Source organism: Dipteris shenzhenensis, chromosome 32 (genome assembly GCF_047967505.1).
Source record: "Dipteris shenzhenensis isolate YYH24624 ecotype China chromosome 32, Dip_SZ_1.0, whole genome shotgun sequence".
Lineage (NCBI taxonomy): Eukaryota > Viridiplantae > Streptophyta > Polypodiopsida > Gleicheniales > Dipteridaceae > Dipteris > Dipteris shenzhenensis.
In genome coordinates this window covers 37,916,418-37,929,917 of record NC_141627.1, presented here as the reverse complement: position 1 = coordinate 37,929,917, position 13,500 = coordinate 37,916,418, and positions in this window count along the sequence as shown.

Below are 13,500 nucleotides of genomic sequence, written 5' to 3'. Positions count from 1 at the left end.
CATCCACCATGACCTCTTTGGCACCCCCTACCTCTAAAGTTACCACGTCCTCCTCCATAGGTCTGGTTTTCTTGAATTTGCTACACATTTTGATTTCTGCCATGGCCTCCAAATCGGCCTGCTCTACCTCTAACTATACCTCTTCCAACATTTGAATAGAAGAAACCTTCTTTTGAAGTTCCTCCTAGAGAAGATGCACCACCATTTCTCTGCTCTTCAGAAATTAGAAGAGCAATCAACTCCTCAAAATCAAAAAAATTCTCACGGATGGCAATGGATATCCGGAATTGTGCATAATCCTTTCCTAGACCATTCAAGGTCACAGAAACTAAATCATCATCTTCCATTGGCGACCCAATACAAGCAAGTGCATCTGCAATCTTCTTCACCTTCATGTGGTAGTCATTGATGCTCATATTTTCTCTTTGCACATCATGCAATGCCTGTTTGAGCTGCATTTTCCTGGCTTGCGTATTTGTGCTATACATTTTTGTCAAAGTATCCCATGCCTCCTTCGGCGTGCTTGCATCCTGAATATGCACAATCATAGAATCTGAAATACTAATAGACAACCAGTACATAACTTTTCTGGCTCTCTCATGCCAGCCTTTAAATGCCTGCAACTCCTGTTGATTGGGAACATTAGGAATAACTGGTTCTTGTTCAGCTCTAGTAATGAACTCCCAATAGCCTTTTCCCTTAGGGAAATTTGTCCTTCTAAACTTCCGTGCTTGGAAGTTATTCTTGTCAAGCTTTTCAGTGACAATCTGTGAAAGAGCATCAGATGCCATTACAGAACATTGCAAAATATTCTGTCACTACAAAAAAACACAACTTCTGGCTCACAAGGGCAAATCTACAAAACTGACGAGAGTGGTATTTGACCACATAGTCACTTCCTAGTGATGATTATGCATCAACATGCAATAAGAATGATTCTGTCACTCCCAATATCTCTACAGGTAGGCATACGATGTAATTTCTATGATAACTTTTCACCGACCTGCAGAACAGTGGTCGCACAACAAAACATGGCACTTTCCTGAGTGCCTGTGAAAAACTTTTGCCTCCAAAACGGGCCTCGAAATGGCCTCGAATCAAAATGGGCCCCTAAATGGCCCTGTAGCATATATTGCCCTCTTGCCACATTGCGAAGTGTGTCCCAATCTGAGACATTGCACTCTTGCACTTCTGGCTATGCTACCTGCAAAGATTTGCTCCCAAACTTGAAAAAAAAGGAAAGAAACACTAATCCTCTTACTAGGACACCATGAACTTGGTTTGCTTTCTTGAGCTCCTTACCACGAACCGAGCTTTGATACCATGTGAAGAGAGTGGGAGAGAAGGAAGGAGTCTCACTTGCGGCTTTCTCACATACACAATGGGGGAACATACACAAAGGTGGAGGCTGAAAACAGTTTTCCTCTTCTTAGTTGTAAAAGCCAAAAGAACTCTCCTAGTACAAAAGAATAGGTCAACCCTATATGTGGGTCTCAAACCAAACTCAACTAACTAAGGTGGGATACTAACTGAGCCACTAACTAGAGTACATAAAAATAGTTATCATCTAGTTATTATTCATGGGCAGTGTATCAACCGCATCTACAGCTAACATGTCGGTGACATAAATGCACAACGGTCACCCTGGTATATCATGAGTGGAGCTCGATATCTCAACACGACAATGTCGATGTGGGCATCGGTGTAGTCATCGGTATATAACAACACTGCAGTGTCAGTACAAGCGTCAGTATATACCGACTTTTTTATAGAAGCTAAAAAACAAATTTGTGGGGCAAGATGGGGCTTGTTTCAATCCCATCTTGCTCCACATATATTTTTTTGCATTAAAATCATGATTAAATGTTACAAATGAGGAGGTGCACATTACAATTTTGCAAAGAAGGTCTACAAAGTAATGGCAAATATGTTGAAGCAATGTGCTACAAAATGGCAAATCCGTCGAAGTAATGTGCTAATGTGCTACAAAATGGCAAAAGTGCTGAACTCCAAAATGGAGAATCCATCAAAGTAATGCACTATAAAAGGGAAGAAGTGCCAAAATACTGAATGACTAAATGTCCTATCCTACTATTGCTCCTCCTCATCCTCCTCACCCTCGGTCTCTTTGCCTATGCCCTCCTCATCCTCCTCGCCCTCGGTTTCTCCGCGTGTGTCGGATCCCTCACCCTCCTCTTTTGTGAGACCAACCGCTTATTCTTCAAATCTAGTCTCTCCGTCCAAATCCCTGGATGGGTAGAACAAGCCTCGCTAAGAATGAAACAAGTTAGAAAAACCAAGAGCATCGATTGTAAGACAATGGTGATAGTCAAACGATAATGAAAAGGAATAGGGTATACTCACATGACGTGCTGGCACCCTTTCCCAATCAATGTGGACTCCTTATTTCTCCTTCTCCTTAAACCATTTCTTGGCTCCAATCCTAAATGTCCTTCTATACTCCTCGTTGTCTGGACGCCTTAGATTCCTATGGATCCAAATTCAATTAGTTAGATATGATTGACAAGACATTTGATTGATTGAACATATTAGAAATTTAGTAGAAGATAAATATATACTTACCACCCATGCCTTGTTTTGTTGAGTCTGCCACTGCTCCTGAGGTGTGAAGGACCTATGATCTCTAGGTGTATCATTGCTGCCCTCCACTGAGGCTCAAACACATCTAGATTCTCCTTGTAATCATTATCCACTCTCTTCTAATACTTCAGGTCTGCCCACCATGGCTTGTGCTTACCATACTTAACAACATCCCTTCAGCTAAGTGGAATCAAAGTCCTCTGGAGATGACAACCCATGATGTCTCCTCCTACGAGGGGTCCCATAATCATGGGGTTTGTGCTCTTCGGGTGTGCAACATGCTGACATGTCTAATTTGGGGGAATTGGACAAACAAGAAAACAAACACAAACACAAGAGCAGGTAAGAAGCAAAAAAGTCAATAAATACTAACACTTTACTTAAAATGCAATTTACTACTCAAAACTCAAGTTCAATTTACTAAAACTATGAAAAGACAATTTACTTAAGAATTCATCGTATATTATCATATATCTCCATAAAATAAATTACCATATATATCCAAAAGAGTATTCATATACAAAATTTGGGTCCAAAAGAGTGTTCAGGTACAAAACCTATCTCCAAAAGAGTGTTCATATACACAAATTCTCGCAAAAAGAGTATTTCTAAATAAAATTCCAAAAGAGACATTCTCTTGCATATGCTAAAGAGAAGAGGAGGTCTACTACTCTGCATTACTATCACTCGTACTATCCTCCTCCTCATGGCTAGATGGGTCACTAGGGACCTCATCTTGCACGTCTTCTAATGAGATTGTGGAGGGTGAGTGGGTGTTTGAAGGGGTTTGGGGGGGATTTAGGCCCCAGGGTGTTTGGGGAAAGAGAGGGGATTGGGGGGGGTAAGGGGGTTTGAGGGAATTTGGGGGATTTGGGTGTTTGACTTGACTTGTGGGGATGGTTTTGGATGTGTTCAGGTGGAGAGGATGAGTAGTGACAGCTCATCAGATAGGGGGCCATCTCTTGGGAGTTTGAAGTGGCTTCGTGAGAGATTGCCTTGTCCTTGCACGCATTGCAGGTGAGGCATTTGTCATCAGCTCCATATTGTCATGCACACTTACAGATGTATGGAGAGGTGCCACCAGAAGAGGATATTGGTCAACATGCTAGTGCATCATCGATAAACCAATGATATTTAAATGATTCATGGATATTTATATTGCTTGTCCTTGTTGCACACACTAACCTTGCATCATTATATTATACAGGATGAGGAGAGTAGCAAGGGAGCACATGCACCACCACCACACTTCGAGCAAGATGATCTTAAGGATGATCATCTAGAGATGATGAGGGTATGGTAGACATCATGGATTCTTTTTTGGAGGCACCATGGGAGATGGGGATGAGATGTTTGAGCATGAGACCGTGATGCAAGATTTGTCATCAACACACTTATATGATTGTGTGAGGATGTCAAAACTACGAGCTTGCCTCTCAATATTGAATTTGCAAGCAAATTATGGATGGTCAGACACAAGTGTCTCAGCCTTGATGAGGTTTGGAGCCTTGATCTTAGAATCTCATTCCTAATTGCTTTAATTAACTAGTATCTCATTCACAAGGTTTTTTGGATATGCAAATTGTAATAGGTTGTTCCAAAAGATGTTGCCTGTCCCAAATACCATGTCCAATTCCAAAGACAAAGAAAAGAAGATGTTAACGATGGTGGGGATGGATTATGACACCATCCACGCTTGCCATAATGATTATATTTTGTTTTTTCATGAGTATGGCAATTTGGTTAATTGCAAAAATTGTGGAGCACAGTGCTACATACAGGACTTGCTGGGGGAGAAGATCCCAATGAAGGTCTTGAGATAGTTTTCCATCATCCCTAGAATACAACACATGTTCAGATGCAAGTCCATTGTGCAACAACTGATGACATGGCATGCTACACACCAGTCCATCGATGACACTTTGAGAATCCCTATAGATTGTGCTGCTTGGAAGCACATAGACAACGTGTGGCTGAACTTTGCAAGGGAGCCACACAATTTACAATGGATGGCACGAACCCTTTCGGGTTGTGCTCCACATCTTGTCAACATGGCCCATAGTCTTGGTGAACTACAATATCCCACCATGGCTAACAATAAAGAAGGGACACCTCATGCTTGCCGAGGAAGTACAAGGCCAAAAATATGGATATGTACATGGCACCCTTGATCGAGGAGCTACAGACCCTATGGAGGGGCATATGTGTCTCCCACGTGTCTTTGATATTTCTAGAGCCCCAAGGCAGGCCGTAGACCGGGCCGTAGACATGTGCATCATGGGAATTTTGATGTGGACCAGGGATGTTTTTATCGAAGCTATACTTATATATTAGTATAAAATCTTGGCGAAAGTTTATCAAGCTAGTTTTTTTAGTTGCATAATATTTATAGAGTATATTACAATTTTATATATTTTCTTTTGAATTTTAAGAAAAAGTTGTAAATCCTGGCGAAACTTTGAATTTTTTCTCATAAAAGTTTCAAATTCTGGTGAATTTTTCAAACCTTTATTTTTATCAAGCATATAAACTTTCAACACCAATATAAAAGTTTCTATTCTTAACAAAACTAATATGAAAAAATCATCCATGATGTGGACCATGCATGACTATCCACCCAGGATATGGCGTCTTGTGCAGGTACATGCTTTTGCATGCCTGTTGATACCTTTATGATTTATTGTGGTGTGATCTATGCATGTCTAATGACCTATTTGTGCATGCATATATGTAGGACTTAAAACACAAGGGTACCATGCTTGTCCTATTTGTGGCCCTAGTTTGAATGCGCGACACTCCAAACATATCCAGAAGATGGTTTATGAAGGTCATGCTCAATATCTCCTGCTTTATCATCCTGCACATGAAGGTCAACTTGATCCACCATCGGTCCATAGGGAGGCAAGTGACTGGATTCAAGATTTGGAGAGCTAATACTAAAGAGCCTCCTCTTGGTATGGACTGATTGTCTATCTTTCACAAGCTTCCATATTGGGGCAAGTTACAAATCAATCACCTCTTGGATCCCATGCATATCTTCAAGAATAGTGGGGCTTCTATTTGGGGACAATTGGTTGATGACAAAAACACAAGGGGAGTGCGAGAAAACATGCACAAGATGGGTTGGATGCCTCACTTGTGGCCCCAAGAGCGTGTGCGTAGAACTTAGAAGCATGGTTCTATGACTCAGGAGGGGGGACGAGCATTTTCTGAGCGAAATCTTCCGAGCGTCCGAGCGAAGGAAAAAAAAAGCTTCCAACTATGCATAAATATGGCAAAAATTGATCAGAAGAAAACATAGTTTCACTTAGAAATATGCAAAGTATTATAGCAATGCCTATTTTATACAAAAATCTTTAGGTGAATCTGTAGGAATGGTGAGAGCATAATGGGATGGTTTTTGAAGAAACCCACATGTAGAGTAGACTTCTCTATGAAAATTCCCTTATGATCCTTCTTACAACTTTTACTTAATAGGGGGTGACATTGAAAACCCTCTCCCAACCTATCTTCATGAAAGAGTTTCTTCAAAGAAAACTCATTGAACCAAGCTATCCAGGTAGTTTCGCCAGCGAAACCCCTTTGAAGCAAGTCTCCCAAGGTAGTTTCGCTGGCGAAACTACCTTGGACAGCACTTTTAAAAGTTACATAACTTTCATATCCAATGTCCAAATATAGTCATTCAACCACTCAAATTGATCGGAACACCCCATTCGAGCACATCTATGGAGTTATATTTTGGAAAATCTTTCATATATAGTATTAAATATTACATGTAGTTTATGAGAGTGATATATAAGCCTAAGTTAATACTTATTTATAGTAATTTAAACTTCTTTAGAAACATGTCCATAAATATGCTATAAAAACACTAAAAAGATATTGCCATATGATATAAATGTGTTAATAAGTAATTATATATGCATAGTATTATTACATTGAGAGTGATTATGAGGAATGTTTCTTAAAGGAATCAACACTTTTTTAAGGTAATAACAGGGGTACAAAGGGATGTCTCTAAATAAGAAAATTATGTTGTGTAAAAATGAATGAGTGACTAGTCTGTATATTTTTATGATAAAGGGATCTAGTTCTAGTGAAAATAAAAGTGTAAAAACCATGTTTCCTAAAGAAAAACATTTTTAAAAATCTCTTGAAAAACACGCTCGGATAAACCTGCTCATAGGTTTTTGCTCGTAAAATTGACGCATCCGGAGGGGGGACGGTTCCGGAACCCAAGAGCGTCCTCCTAGAATTGTTCTCCCAAAGGAACCATGGACCCTTTCCAAGGTAGAGGAGGCAAGGGTCAAGGCAGATATTGCATCTTTTTGGACACCCATAGGACACATGCGTTGCCTGAGAGGAGCGTTTACAAAGGAAAATAAGCTTAGTGGTCTCAAGACTTCCCATGATTGGCATAAGGTCTTACAGGTATTCTACATGCTAGCTTGAAAGAAGAGTAGAACTAAGATTGTGATGCTTTTGTGTAACTTATATGATTGTGACACATTGCTATAACTCCTTTGTTGCTTGGGTAGTTTATCCTCCCAATTATAGTGAGAGGATGCTTATCAGAAGTTGTTCGAAACTCTATCTACAAGATTATTGGCATTGTCCAGTATGCTTATTATCATATCACCTTCATCATATATTCACACAATCTTAAATGATGGGTATAAAATTTTGAATCTTACAAGTGCAAGTGGAATAGGTGGATCTTACAAAAATAGATCTCTGTATTGAGCATCAAGAGGGCTAAGGTGGAATCCATTGAATCTCTGTGCTTGCTTGAGAAGCATGCTCCCTCAAGCATTATGACGACTCAGGTGCACTTGCTTGTACATGTAGTTGATGAGGTCACCATTATGAAAACCATTCATAGTCATTGGATGTTTTTCCTTGAACGGTTTATGAAAACCTTGAAGGGATTTGTGTGAAGAGAGTGGAAGAGAAGTAAGGAGTCTTACTTGCAGCTTTCTCACATACACAATGGGGGAATACACACAAAGGTGGAGGCTGAAAATAGTTTTCCTCTTCTTAGTTGTGAAAGCCAAAAGAAGTCTTTCTTAGAATAAAAGGAATAGATGAACCCTATATGTGGGTCTCAAACCAAACTCAGCTAACCTAGGTGGCATACTAACTGAGCCACTAAGTAGAGTGCATAAAGATAGCTGTCATCCAACTATTATTCATGGACGGTGTACCAACCGCGTCTGTAGCTAACAAGTCGATGACATAACTGCACAACGGTCACCCTAGCATATCACGAGTGGAGATCGATATCTCAACACTCCCCCTCAAGCTCAATCCCAATTCTTGCACACCAAGCAGGTCTCTGAAATTGCGCAGCTTCTCTGCACCCAATGCCTTCGTGAATATGTCAGCTACCTGATCCTCTGTGCTGACATAAACTAGATCAATAAAACCTACTAGAACCTTCTCCTGCACATAGTGATAATGCACCTCAATGTGCTTTGTTCTAGCATGATAGATTGGGTTATTTCCCAAGTGTATACTGCTCATGTTGTCACAATAAATGACAATTGGCCCATCTATAGAGTGATGCATATCATAGAGTAGCTTATGCAACCAAGCTACCTCACATGCAGCCATTGCTGCACCCCTGTACTTAGCCTCTATGCTCGACAAGGCAACTGTAGGCTGTTTCTTGCTGCTCCAAGTGATTGCAGCACTCCCAAAAGAAAACACATATCCACTGGTAAATCATCTATCATAATTACTACCAGCCCACTGAGAGCGCTCTCAACAGAAGTAAGAACGGAAGAGGGAGAGAGAGAAACAGAGAGCCACAAGTTTTGGTGGGTGCAGGACCACCCTAATCTTCTTTTTCATTCATTTATATATGTGTTTGAGTATTGTACATAACCGGGGTAAAGGCACAGTGACCTTTAACCCCCACAATCTCCCACTTAAAGGACAATGTGCCTTTAAGGGAGAACAACTAGTGAGCATAGTATCCAATGCCCATCAATACAAGCTTTGACATATTGCAGTGGATGCACAGGTTTGTTGAGAGTTCACGCTCAACATCATGTGATCATGTGTGCATAGCACCATCACATGATCATATGTGCATAGCACTAACCTTATAGAGTGCTATAAAGGAAAGGGTTAGATCCCCTAACCCTAACCCTAAAAGGGTTTGTATATATTCTATTTTTTCAACTAATTCTAGTGTACAGTTAGTCATTTGTGGTGTGCTCTCTAGCTGTGCCCTCTCTCCTCATCTCCACTCTTCTCCTCTCCCCTCTTCATATTTTGTCATGGTATCAGAGCTCCCTTGTCTTCCGTTGAGGCGTTGTGATCCTTGAGAGTGTGAGAGAGATTGTGAGATTGAGAGTTCTCTTGAGTGTTCTCCGTGAGAGTCCACTTCCAGTGAGAGATCTTCATCCATCCATTTGAAAGAAATTTCCGTCATTGTTCTTGATAGATTTTTCATTGAGAGAGAGTCCAAGACCTTGGCATCTTTAGCTCTCATCGTAGAGCTCTTCTCCACCTTCATTTTGTTTTAGAAAGCTTCCAGATCTGATATCTAGAGCTCAAGATATGGTGTTGAGAAGAGTCGTTGGTTTCCTTGAGTGTTCAATGAGAAAGAGACTCTGTTCTCTAATTTTCTAAGAGAATTCTGTTTGAGAGATTTTCGAGAGGGAAAGAGTCCTGCAACAAGAGAAAGTTTTTGTATAAGGTTTGACTAGCTCTCTGGGAGTAGCTCCAAGCTTCCTATACTCAGTCCAAAGCCTCTCCAAGCTACGTCTCCATCTAACTCTATAGAAACCAGCTGGTAAAACAGCTCCAAAGGTGCAAGCCTGCACTCTCAAAGCCAGCTTCTCGGCCAGCTCCATCAACAAAGTGGCTCCAGCAGCATCGGCTAGCGCCTGCCTCGCCTCGTCTACAACAAAGTGGCTCCAAGCCTCCTGGCTCCATCAACGATGAGCGACTACAGTGCTCATGGGTGACGTCCCAATGGCTCCATAGGTGACAGTAGTTGTGCTATTCGGGTGTTCGGTAGTTGGCAGCTCCGCACCCTGCTCGACCGTCATTAATTCCAAGGGAATTGATGTGCAAGATGTACTCTCGGCTTTTTACGCAGACTCAGGCACAATTTCTGCCACTTAATACTATACCGCGGTCGATGGAGATACTACAAGACACCAATTCCCTAGTGTTGAAAACAGCTTCTTCTTGTTCTAGCTCTAGTGATGCACCATTACAACCGAGGTTACTATTCAATAAGCTAGTCTCTGATGCAGATAAACGGCTCCCACGAACTGCATCTCCAGTAGATCTCCCTCGAACGATCGACCGACTCCCATGAGCTAGCACGGGCTTCTCCTAAGCTCTAGGCTCAACCGCCTCCAAGCCTCACGGCGAGTAGCCACCAACAAAGCCACAGCACCCTCATATGCAGCCTTGGCACTTCAGCATCCACAAGCTGCTCCTTTCATTGAAGTCATCTACAAAACTAGCGGACAGCGCCAACACCGACGGCTCCTCCTCGGACAACGCCAAGCCTTCAGACTTTCCCAACTTTGCAGCCTCCATCATCGGAGAAGACGACGGAATCCCGAGATTCTGTCGGCATATAAAAGATTTCGACTGCCAGGTCATCTTTCCATCGAAGCCATGTGTCATTTCGTCTGCCACATCAGCAGACTCCGTCGTCTGCCATGTCATCACCTTATCTACATGCCACGTGTCACCACACATTGACTGCCATGTGTCATCCCTATCCTCTTGCCATGTCAGTACCTTATCTACCACGTCACTTGTGCCACATCATCATTGCCACATCACCCTGCTGACATCATCAGTGCCACCTCAGCACTGCCACCTCAGCAGTCCAGTCAGCACTGACCTCTGCAGGCACAGTCCCTTGCCAAGCACACTGTGCACACACTGCATGTGCACACTCTTGCCACCTCAGCACAGAGCTTCACTGGCACACCTCTTGCTAAGCACAGTGCCACATCATCACTGCATGTGACTCACAGTGACACATCATCATTGAGCACCATTTGCACTCCTTTTGCCCCTCCACCTAGATCAAGTCATATCTCTTGATCCAGGAAGAATTTGAGGGTGCTCCAAAAAGGAAAGTCGCTCGATTTTTTGTGCTCTACGCGCTCGTTATGTCACGCGCACATTTCGGTGCAAGTTACACTCACATTTGAGCCTCGCCGACAAAACCACTTCCTTCATGCACATTTGCCTCTACATCGACGCATCTGACCCAGCACTTAAAAAGAACAAAAGAAAAGGAATTATTTGCTGCTCTTTCATCGATCGATGGTTGGTTTAGATCTAGATCAAAGTAGACTAGATCGCCATAGAGGGACGCTTTGAATTCCCCAAGTTGCCAATCTAAGCCATGCCCGAAATTCCCGACTAGTACCTACCCGGAGTCAGTCCATACGCTCACATCCGATTTCACATCATTACATTACCTGAAACCTTACGTTCATCAGTTCAGTGAGTAGACTTCAGAGTTCAAAGGCATTGCAGATTGATTCAGTGGGCAATAGCACTTGATTTCACACACACATGCCACCATTGTAAAGCCTATTTGGCTATCTCACGGCATCGTGCACATCATTTTTCAGCCTTGTAAAGCCTCTTGGCTATTCCCGGCATCATTGCCACAAGCCTTGTAACACAGATCATATCTTATATACTGCAGTTCTATCTTCACCGACGGTACAGAGATTTCACTTGGCATCTTCAGTGTATTTGTAGTTGATTCATACAGAGTTTTCCAGGACACTTTTTGAGTACATTGTTTGCACCATGTCGACTAGCAACCTCAATCTGGAGGCATCTGCTAAGTTAGACAACTCCAATTATGGTACATGGAAATACCGAATGGAGACCATTCTTGTGCTTCAGGACAAATGGGAGTATGTCGATGGATCTATACCTAGACCATTGGCCGATCCAGCCACCAGTAGCTCTACTCCATCTGTTGTCACAGCACCAGCAACGGGATCTACATCGGGATCTACATCTACACAAACAGTTTCCACACCAGTAGCAGATCCTGCCATTGCCCGAGCTCAAGCAGAATGGGATAAGAAAGACAAGTATGCCTATCACTGATCAAGCAGAATGTGCTAGATGTCATGCTAGGACAGCTCAACATAGTCAAGACATCAAAAGAAGCATGGGATATGTTCGCAGCTCTCTACGAGTCCAAGAACACATCCAGGATTCTCACCCTGAGAAACCAGATCAACCAGAGTTTCCGCAATAGCAGTGAAACCGGTCATGCTTATGTACTCCGCATCAAAGACTACAACAATCAACTTGCAGCAGCAGGAGAGACTATGAATCCCGTAGAAATGGTTCAAGTAATCCTGAATGGACTAGGAGAGGGATATGAGAATCTAGTCCAAAGTATTGCCATCCAACGGCAAATTCCAACACTAGAAGAACTTCAGTCAGTTCTACTTGGTGAAGAACTCAGGATCAAAAATCTAAAGTAATGCTAATGAATTGTATCTACACTAGGAGACCTAAACTCGCTCTGATATCATGAGAAAAATACAAGATGTGATTGCCTCTAAGCCTAGTGCACACAAGATCATTCAAAGAACTAAGGAGGCTCAAAGAACATTAAACAAGACATGAGAGGGAGACAGTAGTAGGCACTCAATCTTAGATTGCAATATGTGTGTACTTGAATAATACAAGAAGGCTTCTTATATAGAGATAGCCTTTAGAATAGTTAAACCATGTGGGATCCTTTGATCCACATATCATCCAACGGTAGTCCTTGCTCCACATCTTCACATCATGTAGTCCACATCCTTGGGTGGCTACTTTAATTCTTTCTACACCATACCTTAGCCTCTAATTTATGTACACATGGCACCATATCTCAACAGATAGGACTAAAGCATGGGATTGCCAGCCTATCAAAGGAACTCGGTCAAGACGTTGCATAATTGGGTTTTAGTTGCAAAGATTCTACACAAGCCTTGATAAGAGGTTTATCATGCTTTTGTTCATTTTGCATGGATGAATCATGGGACAAGTGCACCAATTTACCTCATGTAGATACGTGGACCTTGAACAAAAGCTGGAGCCCATCAATGGACTGAATGCAAGAGCCATAAAGGATGATACAGCATACTCAATGGATGGAGACTAGGTGGCAAACATGGGTGACCATTTGTTAATGCTCACGTCCCCTCTAAATGATGATGATGAGGATTATTAACGTGGTGTTATGCAAGCAACCCAAAACATCCTATCAAAACAAGTCAAGGATGGCTAGGGCAATATGTTCAAAATTGAAGCTGCAGTGGTCTATGGAACCTTCTACCTACTGGAAGAAGCAGTTATTTCCTATGTGATGAGGCACCACCTAGTATAATGCATGCTAATGTAGTGTTGGCAATAGTCCCAGATGCTGCAAGTAAAGCACAAGGCTAAAGGCCACAGTACAGTGTATCGTGTCCCCTCGGAGTTGCATGAAGAAATCTTGGCAAACATTTTGTTGTGATGTCCACATTATAGTAAAGATAACTAAAGGCAAATGCAACTTGGACATCAAATGCTTTTGTTTTAGTATTTATTTCATCACACATTGATTTAGTATAGTTTTTGTCATGTTTTTTAATTGATTTAGTAATGCTTTACAGTTGGTTTCTAGTGTTTAATACAAAGAGGCATTGATCCTTATAACAATGTCTTTTCCTGATATTGAAAAAGATACAATCCTATTAGTTAACCCATTACAGACTCGCTACATTCATATCTATGTTATTAGAGCATATCATGTTTCCTAACACCAATTTAATGTTTTAATATACATATCTCAATTCTAGAAGATGTCCAAAAGAAAGGTCAATGATTTTTTGAAACAAAAAGAGGGATAAT